Genomic DNA, 14,474 nt, shown 5'->3' with positions numbered 1-14,474 from the left:
TTGGTCTTTGGGCTTTCCAGGAGCAATAAAATTTGACAGCCGAGTCATATGTGTCAGCTGAAATCAGACCTACCCAGAGTCTGTGAGCATAGCCTTCTGTCAAATCATGCTCTTCTCTTCACTGTCAAATTTTCTTCCTATGTATATAACGATTCATCGTCATCATCATTATCATCATCATTGTCATTGCCCTTGTTATCACTGCTTTCATTCATGAGATACCTAACTTTACATATGCTTTTCATGGATTATCTAATTTCATTTCTACAATTCTAGAGTGACTATATGCCAGTTTTCTTAAAGTTTCCATTGTTCAGCACATCTACATAGGTCAGACTATTTCAACCTCAATACCACTGACATTTTGGTGTGGATAATTCTTTGTTGTTGGGGCAGAGACTCTTCTGTGTCTGTAGAATGTTTAACAGCATCCCTGGCCTTGACCAACTAAATGCTATTAGCACCTCTACCCAAGTTGTGACAATCAGGAATGCCCACAGACATTGCCAGATATCCTCAGGGAAGAGGGAATGTAAATTCTTATCCCCCTACCCTGCCCCTGGTTTGGAACTACTGCTGTACATTAAAGTAGCCACAACCTAACGCCAATTAGGTTTCATGAAACATAAATTTTACTTTTAGTCAAAAAATCCGGGCTTAAATTCCAACTTTGTCATTATAGTAGCTTTCTGACCTAACACAAATTATTCAATTAAGTGCTTACTTTTTTGACTATGAAGTGAGAGTAATAATATATTTTCGTGTGAATGAGTGTCATTTTTCAGTCTTAATACAAAACTGTTCACATGTTCCCATCGTACTTAAAGTAATCCTTTACCTTACTTTACCTGTTACTTTGTAATAAATCAGAATGTCTATTCCCTTTGTAAAACATTTCTCAATAACAACTTGTTTATTTTTGTTTGTTCATTTGTTTTCATTAACATCAAATATACTAGAATGTTAAATGCATGAAGGGGAGCCCTGTCTGTCTAGGTAAACATGTTGTGTGCCGTACCTTACACATGAAAGGTGGTTACGTGGAAAGTGCTCAGTATATATTTAGTGTGTAATGACTTCCTGTGATAATTTATGGGAAGGTAACAGACTACTTCTTACTACATTGCTGGTGCTCACTAAATGACACTTCCTTCTTCCCTTGCATTTTAAAGAAGAATGTGTCTCAAGATTATTTCCTTGGTGGAGAAACCACCGTGTAACAATCTGGAATAGGGTATGTTGCAGGCAAAATAAAGACTCCCTGAAGATATCCATGTCCTAATCCTTGGAACATGTGAATATGTTCCCTTAAATGGCAAAATGGACTCTGCAGATGTGATTACATTGAGGTGGGAAGAGTACCCTAGTTCATAAATCCAATCTAATCACAGGGCCCCTTAAAAAAAGTAGAAGAGAGAGGCAGCAAAGTGCAAACCCAGACATACGGCAACACAGGAAGAATTCAGCCCAAAATTTCTGGCTTTGAAAATGTAGTAAGAGGACCACAAGCAAAGGAGAGTGGGTGGCCTTGAGAAGCTGGGGAAGGCAAGAGAACATTTTCTCTCCTAGTGAACCCAGAAGGAACACAGCCATGTCAACAGCATGATTTTATCGCAGTGAGACCCGTTTTGGACTTCTGGCCTCAATAATTGTAAGAATGTAAATTTGTGTTGCTTTAAACTGTCCGTATTGTTATAGTAGCAATAGAAAACTGATAAAACAAGGTACCCTGCATATGTTTTTTAACTTCTGTTTTCTCCTCATCTCTCGAACAGAAAATAGGACAGGTTTTTCACATTGCTTGTTCTTTACCCTTTCACTTCTATGTGATACTAGCTTCCTGATTTGAGGAAGGTAGCAGTTTCCTGGAATGAGAAAAACAGTTAGTGTAAGGAAAGTACAAATTGGTTTGTAATCCAATTGTGTAATGTAATCATTCCATCCATTTAGTCAATAAATATAATTCAGCAACTGCTAAGTGCTGTCATTCACTACATACAGAGAATATAAAATAGTTAAGACAGAGTCCCTTTCCTTTATAAATTCAGACTCAGTGGAGAGAGGAAAGGGGGAAGGAAACGGACACTTTAAGAGATATTTTTAAACACTGTCAGAAACAATAACAGAAGTGTTCCTGAAGCCCCACAGGGACATATAACTCGTCCCCAGGACATTCTTTTGGAGAAAATAGATACACACTGGCTCTCCCTTGTAGTACATCCTTTTTAAGCTCATTGAAATGCTGAGTGAAATCTATTCATAGAGAATTAAATTAATTCACACAATACAAGGAAAAGAAACATCTCTTTTCAAGAGGCATTAAATCTACTCTCCTTAATAGAGAAACCGAGATTAAAAGAGGTGAAAAATGATGAGAATGACCTTTTTAGTTCTAATCACACAAATAAATCAGTGCACTGGTGATGAATTCATTAATTTTGATTAAACACGGAACTATGAAGTCATTTGAATTAATTCAGTAATCACCATGAAGAAGAGATGCTTTAGAGCTTGATGTTGAGTAGCCCCTTTAATTTGCCCTTTGACCCAGTCTTAGGGAAATATGTACCAAGATCTTCAAGTGAGCTGACTTTGTATACAGGAGGATCAAGTCACGGAGTTAAACACCTAAGGCCCTTGGTTCTGAGAGGAGATGAGTTGTTGGTGAGAAGCCCTAGCCACGATTATAAACCTATTCCCTTTTTAGAGAAATAAAAATGCTTTGGGATTAAAATTTGCAGGAATATACAGCTAGCAGTAATAGAGGAAACTAGTAGATATTTTTCATAGAATTTTATCAAGATAAATGAAAACAATTGTACTCAGAATTGATATGGTTTTCCCAGTCACCATGTTGGAAGGCACATGGCTTAATGCACTAGAAGTGTCAGAGTATCAGAGGATCCTCACAAGTTCTTACAACAAATCAGAATAGGAAAAGATCTAAGCCACGTGTGCAAAGTGTACATTTTCATCTCACTTTTAACTTCCTTCAGGTTGCATTGATAAATTATCATAACAGAAAATGGAAAAATAATTTTCACACTGAACAGTTGAAAGTTTTCTATAGAGTAATAGTTCAAAAAAGCAGAGAGAAGTTATTTTTTTTATTTTTATTTTTTATAGATTTATTGATTGATTGATTGCTATGTTGGGTCTTCATTTCTGTGCTAGGGCTTTCTCTAGTTGCGGCGAGCGGGGGCCACTCTTCATCGCAGTGCGCTGGCCTCTCACTATCGTGGCCTCTCTTGTTGCGGAGCACAGGCTCCAGACGTGCAGGCTCAGTAATTGTGACTCACGGGCCTAGTTGCTCCGCGGCATGTGGGATCTTCCCAGACCAGGGCTCGAACCTGTGTCCCCTGCATTGGCAGGCAGATTCTCAACCACTGCGGCACCAGGGAAGCCCAATAATTTTTATAATAAGCCACAGAACTTTTCATTGACTGTGTCATGAAAAACATTATTCAATAATAAAAGTACTTAATTGAATTAATCATTCCATGTGTTACCTGGTTCATAAGTAGGTTGAAATGAAGTTGAACAGGATATCTGCACACAATTAAAAACAACTGACCCCTTTGAAAATTGTTGTTTTCAGGGTAGGATAAAAAGCACAGTAAATCAGTGGTGATAGGGAGTAAAGCTTATTTTTCTCTCTTATTCTGGAAACCAGAATTTTGACTATTTTTCCAGGCAGAAATCACTCTGAGCAGGACACTGTTGGTAAGAATAAAAAGAGGGACTCTTTAATTCAGGATTTTAAATAAAGTCAAATAGATTTTTAAAGACAATCCCAACTCTAAAATTAAACATTCACATACACAGAGGACTGTTCCTGTATCCTATATCCTGTTGCTGTATTCTGCAAGAATCGTGACTGCATCAGATACAAAGCTATCTACTGGGATTCTGCTATGCCTTCCCAGTTCCTCAAACTAATGCACTCCACTAACCGGGGAGCCAAGCAACTAAGTAATCTCCTCTGTGGTGTAATCCGGGCTCCTTCTGTGTTTTCTACACCACTCATTCCATTCTGTTCTGGGCTAAAATTGTAGGGGTATGTTTTAGCACTCTTATTGCTTGGAATTCATACACTACAAATCCTCAGTCTTTGCCTACAGTTTATATCAACTGATTCTATGAAAGGCTTTGCTCCTCATTAATGCTTTTGTAGAATGCTTATTTCTTGCTTTATTCAGTAACCCATGCATATATTTTTTCTGTTTGCTTGGCCTTTTGACACACTCTTTAGGTTCAGCACTTTTTTCTTCCTAGTGTTTGCCAGTAAGATTTCCCCTTGCTCAGCAATGGGGTGAGTTTTATTATTTTTTTCTCTCTTTGAGAAGCATTCACTTCACTATTGGACTCCATCTTGACAATCAGACCCCCACTGTGAATTATTTTATTACTTCCTTTGTAACAGTTACTTTCCCCCTAGGAGCAATCCTTAGAATTTCACAATCCAGCAACATCTAATCCAGTATCTTTCCTTATACAGGGGTGAATACTCGTTTTCTTCAGTGGTAAATATTTTAAAATGTTATTGTTACATAGTCACCTATATATATCTTAGCTTTCCAACTTTAAAAAAAACCTTTCTAATGTCAAGGAAAATAAATGCTGGGAGGTATAGCTACTGAGCCCTAAATAACCCAACATAAGCAGTTCTATTATTTTAAAAAATCATATTTTTCATTTTCCTCCATAAATTCACATTGGTTTTATTGGATTATCATAGGTTATCTTTAGTTTTTTGAAGTCAATATACATATTAACATAGATAATGACCCTGTTAAAGAAAACAATGTTCTGACACATTAAAACATTAAGGAAGACTTTATTCAAAGATTTGCAACAGGTGTCAAGACTATCACAGCAAGGGAGAGAGATGGGACTCAACTCCAAGTACAAGAACAATGGGGATTTCCAGTTGAGGAGCAGGTTGTGGGCCCCATGGGGGCACCAAGGGTAAACTGATGTAACCCATTTCTTGCTGGAGGCAGGCCAGGGTGACCAGCTATCACTTGGGGGAGGGTGGGAGATGAGGAATGTGATCAGATATTTACTGTGATCAGAAATTAAATGTGGGAGGATCCTCTCTAAACCTAGTTTAGCAGGATTTTGCTAAAACTGGATTCTGCAAGGACAAGGACCGACAAAGAAGATCAAATTTGAAACCTAGTTGAGAAGAGGGCTCAGAGGAGCTTGACTAAAATTTGGTCAACTGACTAAAAATTGACTAAAGTCTTTGTCAGCTTCCAAAAAAAATTTACTTTACTCAGTGAACGGTTTTATTATTTTCTTCCTCTCATGCTGTTCAAAAATCACTGGCTTTCTTGCTATTTTTGAACGTACCAGGCATGCCATCTACTCAGATCCTTTGTGCTTGCTCTTCCTTTTTCTAGAATTCTCTTTCCCCACATATTTACACACTTTCTTCCCTTACTTCTATTGCACCTTTATTAAAATATCACCTTTCTTAGATTAACCTAACCTACAAGAGTTTCACCTACCCTCTACACTTCTCTTCCCTTTCTTCTGCTTTATTTTTCTCCTTAACACTTATCAACTAAAATTATACATGTGTAGTATAATACATGTAATACACACTTTATTGTGTGTGTGTGTTTATCTCTCTTATTTTTTTACCCATTTGTGTGAAAGCGTCTTAAGGGTGGAGGTTTGGGGCTGTTGTGTTCACTTGTTTAGTCCTAGCACTTAGATCTGTCCTTAGCATAGTCTGATAGAGAAAGTGTTCCACAAATATTTGATAATGAGTGAACATATACAGCTTGAGTGTTTTATTTCCTTCAGGGTAGTTATTTAACAGCTTAAGCCCTAATTCCTATTATTATTCTTTCTCATAGAACATGCTTTAGAATTGCATTCATAGACCATGCTCTATACTTTTAATATGTAATGGTGGGTAGGGGGATCTTCAACTCTGAAAGTACATATACTTTTATAGAAATATAAAATCTAGAGTACCCATATCAAATAATTAATGTATGTATTTACTCCAATTTATATCATTTTCAAGGAAAACTCAGCATGATCATAAAGCATTGGGTTGCTTTAAAGTGAATCACTGAGAACTGGATTTACATGATCCATTCCATCTAAAGCTACAAAGTTTGTGATCACTGATTTAGAGTCATACTTCATTGCATTTTAAGTGACTAATACAATGATCACCTGAAAGATGGACTCACATGTACCACTATTGATTCCTAAAGAACACAATAAAGGAACCAATACTCATAAACAGTGTGGAAAATAAGAATTTAAAAGGAAGTGTCAGTCTTTCAGCAAAAATTCAGCATATACTAGAAGTTTTGTGAATTCTCTTTTGGCTTCTAGAAACACACAGAATAAAAATGTTTTCATAGAACTGTGAGAGTCATCTTGTGGGCTCTCTGGAGACCTCAAATAAATTGGTCATTATCTATTCATTAACTAGCAGAGATGGTCTGAGCAGCATGAAGATGAGGTATCAGGGGCTAATCTGTCCATAATCCTCCTCCAATATCCCCCACCCCCATGTTTCAAGGACCTCTAAATGTGGACAGGACAAAGTACTTTTTATTATCTTGCCTAAGGGATTTATAAACTCACTTGTTTTCTGCCATATTCTAGTCAATGAAACCTTCATCATCTTGACATTCCATAGACTGTCATACTAGTCTACTTCATTGATAAATTTATTCAGGTTGGACCTAAGGGAAAGAAAGTAGAAAAGGCATATAATCCATAGTAAGACGTACTTGTCAGAAAGTGGGAGATGAGTGCTATGAAAGTTCTCCAAGCTTTGAAAGACGTTCCAAACTTCCAGTGAGATCTCTAGGAATCTAGTGATGTAAAGCTTTTCAGAATACCTCCTACAGGGTGAAAACATTTGGCAGGCAACACATGCCACATTTGACTGTGGTGCTCTGATCCATTTACTGAATTGTTAGATTTCCATCTCTGAGTGGGGCTCTGAGCTGGAGAAGGCTTTATTATGGGTCCAGGCTATAGTTCAAGTGACTCTGCAATTTGGAATTTGTAATCCAACAAATAAAATGACAACAAGATTGCTTTTGGCAAATACGAAAGTTACATGGAGCCTCTGGCAATTTCAGTTAGAATTTTGGCGAAATTTCATACATTCCTCCTTAGGTAATTGTTCTCTTTTTAGAAATAGCTCATAGATTGTAGCTTGGTCCTGATTACCGTCAAGTGACCATACAACGTAAGCTGTTGGATGGACACAAGAGCAATGCATCATTAATTCTGCTGCATTACTTACCCTCAGTCAATATATAGCTACAGATTAATTAATGGGGAGTTACATATGAATAGTTAACCAAACAACAAAAACAAAACAGACCTGATTTATAGTTGGTTTTGTGTAATATGCTGGCGCCAAGCAGAGGTGGACTGCAGGACTGCTGGAGGATGAAAGGCCAATCAAGAGTATCTCTGAAAGATAATGTAGAGAAATTCTCCTAGCGAATGGAATTCCAAGAGTTTACTTGGTTGCCTAGTTTGCTGATATGGCTTCTTTCTCTGTCCATGAAAATACTCTGTAAAGAAAACTGAAAACCTGAAGCATTGCCCATTACCTGTTACCAGTGTAGGGATAACAACCACTACTCTTCATGTGCTGCTCTCTCCTACTGCTGAGTTCAACCTGACTTATCTTTCAAACGTTATGTTAGGTGGGAAAAATGGGGTTGAAGTAAGCAATGACTGTAGAACAGAAAGAGTATTTGTGTTAGATACCATGTTTCTTTATGTGTGACAACCCACTAAATTTTAAAGAAAGTGCTACTTCACCCAAATAAAGTGGTAAAAAATTATATACAGTTATGCTTCACTGATGTTTTCTTATTGACTACTATATATTATAATTATAGTTGTTTTGACTCAATGCCCAAATTAAACACTTTTTACAAAAATAAATATACTAATTTTTAAGACTATTTTAGGGACAAAAAGATGGGATAGTCAACCTCAAGTGGTGTTTATATACATGAACATTAAAAAAAAATCATGTCCTCATAAGTTATTTTTCCACCTAAACCTCTCAAGGGACCATTACATCTTCCTTTAACTAATGAATTCCCACATCCAAAGTAGCATGTCATATTTTTACATGTTGGAATGGACGTATATAGGGCAACGTTTGTATTTATTTTTCTTTTGTGATTGTGTCCTCATGCCTTCTCTGTTAAATGCTAACATGCATTTAGTTCTTTCAACATGAGACCATCATAACTGCTTTGACATTTTGAAAGACTAAATAAGACTTCTATTAGAAGTAGCATCCACATGGTCTGTCATTTCTAGAAATTTGGTTATTAGGTATTATATTCCTCCTACATATAAATGGAAGTTTAGAAATGAAGAGAGACTTTTTGGCTCCAATTTTTTCTTGTCAATTAACAGTAGCAACAACAAAAATGCAAACTTAGAAAAAAATAAAACATTTATTTGAGTCTCAGAATGGATACTTGCAACTGTATTCATTTGAATAGATCAATCTGCTGTGAAAGTTTGTACCAGACATACCTATAATCACCACACAGAAGAAATCTCTTCTTTAGTGACTTCCCCCTCTACACTGAAAAACACACTCATGTACCCCACCTTAACACATCTAACTTTGTATGTATATATACACATATAGAACTAGATCTGGATAAATAGTTAATAAGTAGTTTATAATATATTTAAAAACCTATAGAATCTGATTCTTGCTATTTCTTGGAGTTTGGCCTCTAATCACAACATTCCACTGGAATCTTCAACTTCTCAACTTCTTTCTGCATTTTTGATTTTTTAAAAAATAGTTTATTATGGAATATTTTAAACATAATGAAAAGTAGAGAGAATAATATAACAAACACCTAAGTCCTGATCACCCAGTTTCTACAATCATTAGTGCGTACCATATTTCATCAATGCCCTGGACCACATCTTCTGGAGTGAGCTAACAAATAAGAGAAGATTTGAGGTGCAAAGGAAATGAAGATAAGGGACTGGAAGGATTAGGTACAAGTCAAAGTGAGTAAAGAATAAAGCTATAACTGGTGACCTTGATCATCCGAAGACTAGGATTTGAAAGTATCTTCTTGGAATATGGAAGAAAGGAGACTGGAACCTTGAGGATTGTGGGAAAGGCTTATAGTAAGTGCTAAAGGGAATAAAGTTAGCTATGGAAAAGAAACTGATAAGAGGATTTTGAGGAACATTAAAAGTGTAACTAAATAGCAAAAATTTTAAGTGAGATTAGTCAACAAGCTATTCTGATCTTTTCCAAAAATCTTGAACTCTAAGAGGAGAATTTTGGACACTGAATGCAGCAATACGCCTGACATTAAGGTGTTTGGGGTACTTGCAAATGAATGATTATTCTAACAATATTAAGTGACTGAAAGTAGTCACTCAGTTGACTAGGGTACATATCAATTGCTTGGCAATCTCCATCTAAAACTGCATCTATCCAGAATGTTTGCCACTTGACTGCCATGGGACATTTCATCTGTGCCTTATGTTTTGTAACTAATCTTGACCAGGAACTCAAGTTTAATGTTACATCAGATGCAACAGCAAAAAGCCAACTTCCTCCCAATTTTATTCTGACCTTTTATTAACCAAGTATTTAAACGAAGTCTTGTTTATATAAACAAGTTCCCTGATGCAACCTCATGCTTTTAGGCTGTGAAACCAATTTTCTTCTTATCATTTTCACTCACGCAGAGCCTTAACTGTAATACCAGATCTTTGCCTCAAGTTTTGCTACATCAAACTGTATTATCCAGTCACCATGCAGCATGTCTTTACCTACTTAAATCTGTAGTTTTCTAATCTTGGAATCTTTGTCTCTATGCATTGCCTATATCTCAGGAACACACTTCTTTCTATATACTTGCTTTCCGACTGTGTGACAATCTCAGTAAAATGCATTTTTCCTCAGATACTCAGAATACTTAACAACAGGCATGTCACAGACATCACAGACACCAATCAATCAGAACATAGAAAGGTCAAAATGCTGGAGCAAGGTCTGGGAGTCCCCTGCCATGTTAGGTATTAACACTCTTGTAACTTAATGCTCTGCTGTTAGTGGAGTTCTGAGGGAAATTCAGGGCAGCTAGAAGTGGGGATATTCAGGAGGCAAGGGGGAGCAGGTTTTTTGCCAACTGGCATAGAATTATTCCGATATTTTACCAACTGGTATTGCTGTACCAGTGGTTGGAATGATGTCAATACTGTAATACTTGATGAAACAGACTTCTCTTTAGTTACTTGTGCGTGGCTTACTATTCTTTCTCTGTATCTAAGTTTTTAACCTGGCCTTTCTTCTATAGGAAATCATTGTTTAGTGTATGCTATAGACTGAATGTTTGTATTCCTCCCAAATTCATATGTTGAAATGTGATGGTATGAGAAGATGGGACCTTTGGAAGGTGATTAGGTCATGAGGATGGAACCCTCATGAATAGGATTAGTACCCTTATGAAAGAGACCCAAGGGAGCTCCCTCACTACTTCTGCCAGGTGAGGACACAGTGATGGCCATCTGTGAACTAGGAAGCTTGCTCTCACCAGACTACAAATACACTGGCACCTTGATCTTGGTCTTCCCAGCCTCTAGAACTGTGATAAATAAATTCCTATTGTTTATAAGCCCCCTGGTCTGTGGTATTCTCTTATAGTAGCCCAAACTAAGACAGTGCAGTAATTCTAACAATGTTTTTATATTGCAGAGTGGCAAAAGATACCCCGCACTTTTAAAACCATGAGGAGTGTGTGTGTCTTATATATATAACATATTTTGTGCTACATCAGTTAACACCGTATATATACAATGTAGTTGAGTTTGGGGAAGAAGGTATGGTTAGGAGAGTGATAGAACACTTTGTAGCCTGTAGTGACTGGATCAATTTATAGAATTAGTAGAAGTTGAGAAGACCTTGAAGAAAGAAAGAGATTAAATAAGATATAGTCAATTCTATGAATAGAAAACCAAGAATTTTGACATGGGGGGTGAAAATATTCATGCCTTATTAGTAGACAACAAGTAGGAGAGTTTGGGTGAAATCAAAATATCATTTTATAGAATAGCAAGTAATAGATTTGGAAATTATAATTAGAGCCAAATTGTGTATGGCTTTAAACAGCAAATTAAGAAATTAATCTTCATTTGTAATTTTATTTTCAAACTCTGTAATTTAAAATGTGTCCTGAAAGTTGTGAAGTGTTTTTGTAAACAGCGGGTTAGGGCAATTAATTTGGAAATACTTTGAAGAATCATTTGAGGCTGGCAGAATGTCATTAAAGTAATCCAGCAATATTAATGGTAGGAGATAAATCCAACAAAGGGGAATGTCTTCTTTGTGATCTCAGACCAGAAGAACACAAAGCCATAGATGGCTCCTAACTCCACTTACAGTTGGCTCTAATTGTTATGATAGTATTGAGGAAAGGACACATAAGGTATTTCACTTTCATCCCCGTGGACTTCACATTTTATCTTTGTAGACTTTAATAACTTATGCTCTAGAAATAATACAAAACATTGGCAAATGTAACATAGAAACTACCTTTTCTATTCTTAAGCCGATTATGACATGCAGCCATAAATAATGCTTATTCTATCATAAACAGTCACGTCTATGAATCAATGATTATTACTATGGTAATAACGGTAAAAATTTAAAAAAATAATTAATATTTTAAGCACTTATATTTTACTATGCACTGTCCTAAGAATTTTGTTATACATAGTAACACATTGATTCTTACTGTACTATGATTAAGATAATGAGATCTTTTACCAGTAAGAAAACTGAGGCACAGAGAATTTTAGTTAATTGTCCAGTGTTGCATAAGCTATAAGAGTTAAGCAGAATGTGACTAAAATAATACTGATTCAAATCATCTATGTATTAGAAAAGGATTCAAATTGCCTTGAAATTACAAGTACAGCCATTTGTTTATTGGACCACCACAGATCAGAAGAAAAGGAAGAAAAAAAATATAATTAAATAAAATTAAAAAGTAATAGAATAAAAGATAATAAAATAATAAAATTTTAAAAAATAAATAAAAAATTAAAAAAAAATAAGAGAGCAACCAAACCAATAAGTAAATCCACCAATGCTAACAAGCACTAAAAACTAAACTAAGGTAATCATAAAAATCAGAAAATAATCAGTAGCAGACAGCAAACCCCAAGTCTACAGTTGCTCCCCAAATCCACCACCTCAATTTTGGGAGCATTCCTTGTCTATTCAAGTACTCCACAGATGCAGGGTTCATCAAGTTGACCATGGGGATTTAATCTGCTGCTCCTGAGGCTGCACAGAGAAATTTCCCTTTCTCTTCTTCATTTGCACAGTTTCTATGGTTCAGCTTTGGTTTTGGCCTCGCTTCTGCCAGTAGGTCACCCTTAGGCGTCTGTTTCCTGCCCATACAGGAGGGGGTTAAAGCAGAAGCTGATTAGGGCTCTCTTGCTCACTCAGGCCAGGGAGTGGGAGGGCTACGGTAGTCATAATTGAATTGCAGGGCAAGCCTATGGCTGCAGAGGCCAGCATGACATTACAACAGCATGAGGCATGCTGTGTGTTCTCCTGAGGAAGTTGTACGTGGATCTCGGGACCCTGGCAGTAGTATCTTTCCTGACCACAACGTTATGAGACTAGATATCAATTAAAGGAAAAAAATCTGTAAAAAATAAAAACACAAGGCAGCTAAACAATACACTACTAAATAACCAGGAGATCACTGAAGAAACCAAAGAGGAAATCAAAAAATACCTAGAAACAAATGACAATGAAAACACAATGATGCAAAATGTATGGGATGCAGCAAAAGCAGTTCTAAGAGGGAACATTATAGCAATACAATCCTACCTAAAGAAACAAGAAACATCTCAAATAAACATCCTAACCTTACACCGAAAGCAATTAGAGAAAGAAGAACCAAAAAACCCCAAAGTTAACAGAAGGAAAGAAATCATAACAATCAGATCAGAAGTAAATGAAAAAGAAATGAAGGCAACAATAACAAAGAGAAATAAAACTAAAAGCTGATTCTTTGAGAAGATAAACAAAATTGATAAACCATCAGCCAGACTCATCAAGAAAAAAAGGGAGAAGACTCAAATCAATAGAATTAGAAATGAAAAAGGAGAAATAACAACTGACACTGCAGAAATACAAAGGATCATGAGAGATTACTACAAGCAACTGTATGCCAATAAAATGGACAACATGGAAGAAATGGACAAATTCTTCAAAAAGCACAACCTTCTGAGACTGAACCAGGATGAAATAGAAAATATAAACAGACAAATCACAAGCACTGAAATTGAGACTGTGATTGAAAACTTTCCAACAAACAAAAGCCCAGGACCAGATGGCTTCACAGGCGAATTCTATCAAACATTTAGAGAAGAGCTAACACCTATCATCTTTCTCAAACTCTTCCAAAATATAGCAGAGAGAGGACCACTCCCAAACTCATTCTACGAGGCCACAATCACCCTGATACCAAAACCAGACAAAGATATCACAGAAAAAGAAAACCACAGACCAATATCACTGATGAACATAGATGCAAAAATCCTCAACAAAATACTAGCAAACAGAATCCAACAGCACATTAAAAGGATCATACACTATGATCAAGTGGGGTTTATCCCAGGAATGCAAGGACTCTTCAATATTGGCAAGTCAATCAATGTGATAAACCATATTAATAAATTGAAGGAGAAAAACCATATGATCATCTCAGATGCAGAAAAAGCTTTTGACAAAATTCAACACCAATTTATGATAAAAACCCTCCAGGAAGTAGTCATAGAGGGAACTTACCTCAACATAATAAAGACCATATATGACAAACCCACAGCCAACATCGTTCTAAATGGTGAAAAACTGAAACCATTTCTTCTAAGATCAGGAACAAGACAAGGTTGTCCACTCTCACCACTATTATTCAACATAGTTTTGGAAGTTTTAGCCACAGCAATTAGAGAAGAAAAAGAAATAAAAGGAATCCAAATCAGAAAAGAAGTAGTAAAGCTGTCAACATTTGCAGATGACATGATACTATACATAGAGAATCCTAAAGATACTACCAGAAAACTACTAGAGCTAATCAATGAATTTGGTAAAGTAGCAGGATACAAAATTAATGCACAGAAATCTCTTGCCTTCCTATACACTAATGATGAAAAATCTGAAAGAGAAATTAAGGAAACACTCCCATTTATCATGCAACAAAAAGAATAAAATGCCTAGGAATAAACCTACATAAGGAGACAAAAGACCTGTATGCAGAAAATTATAAGACACTGATGAAAGAAATTAAAGACAATACAAACAGATGGAGAGATATACCATGTTCTTGGATTGGAAGAATCAACATTGTGAAAATGACTCTACTAACCAAAGCAATCTAGAGATTCAATGCAATCCCTAT

Source organism: Balaenoptera physalus (assembly GCF_965194825.1).
Source record: "Balaenoptera physalus genome assembly, chromosome: 5".
NCBI lineage: Eukaryota > Metazoa > Chordata > Mammalia > Artiodactyla > Balaenopteridae > Balaenoptera > Balaenoptera physalus.
The sequence above is the reverse complement of the archived record's forward strand: the minus strand, read 5'-3'. Positions refer to the sequence as shown.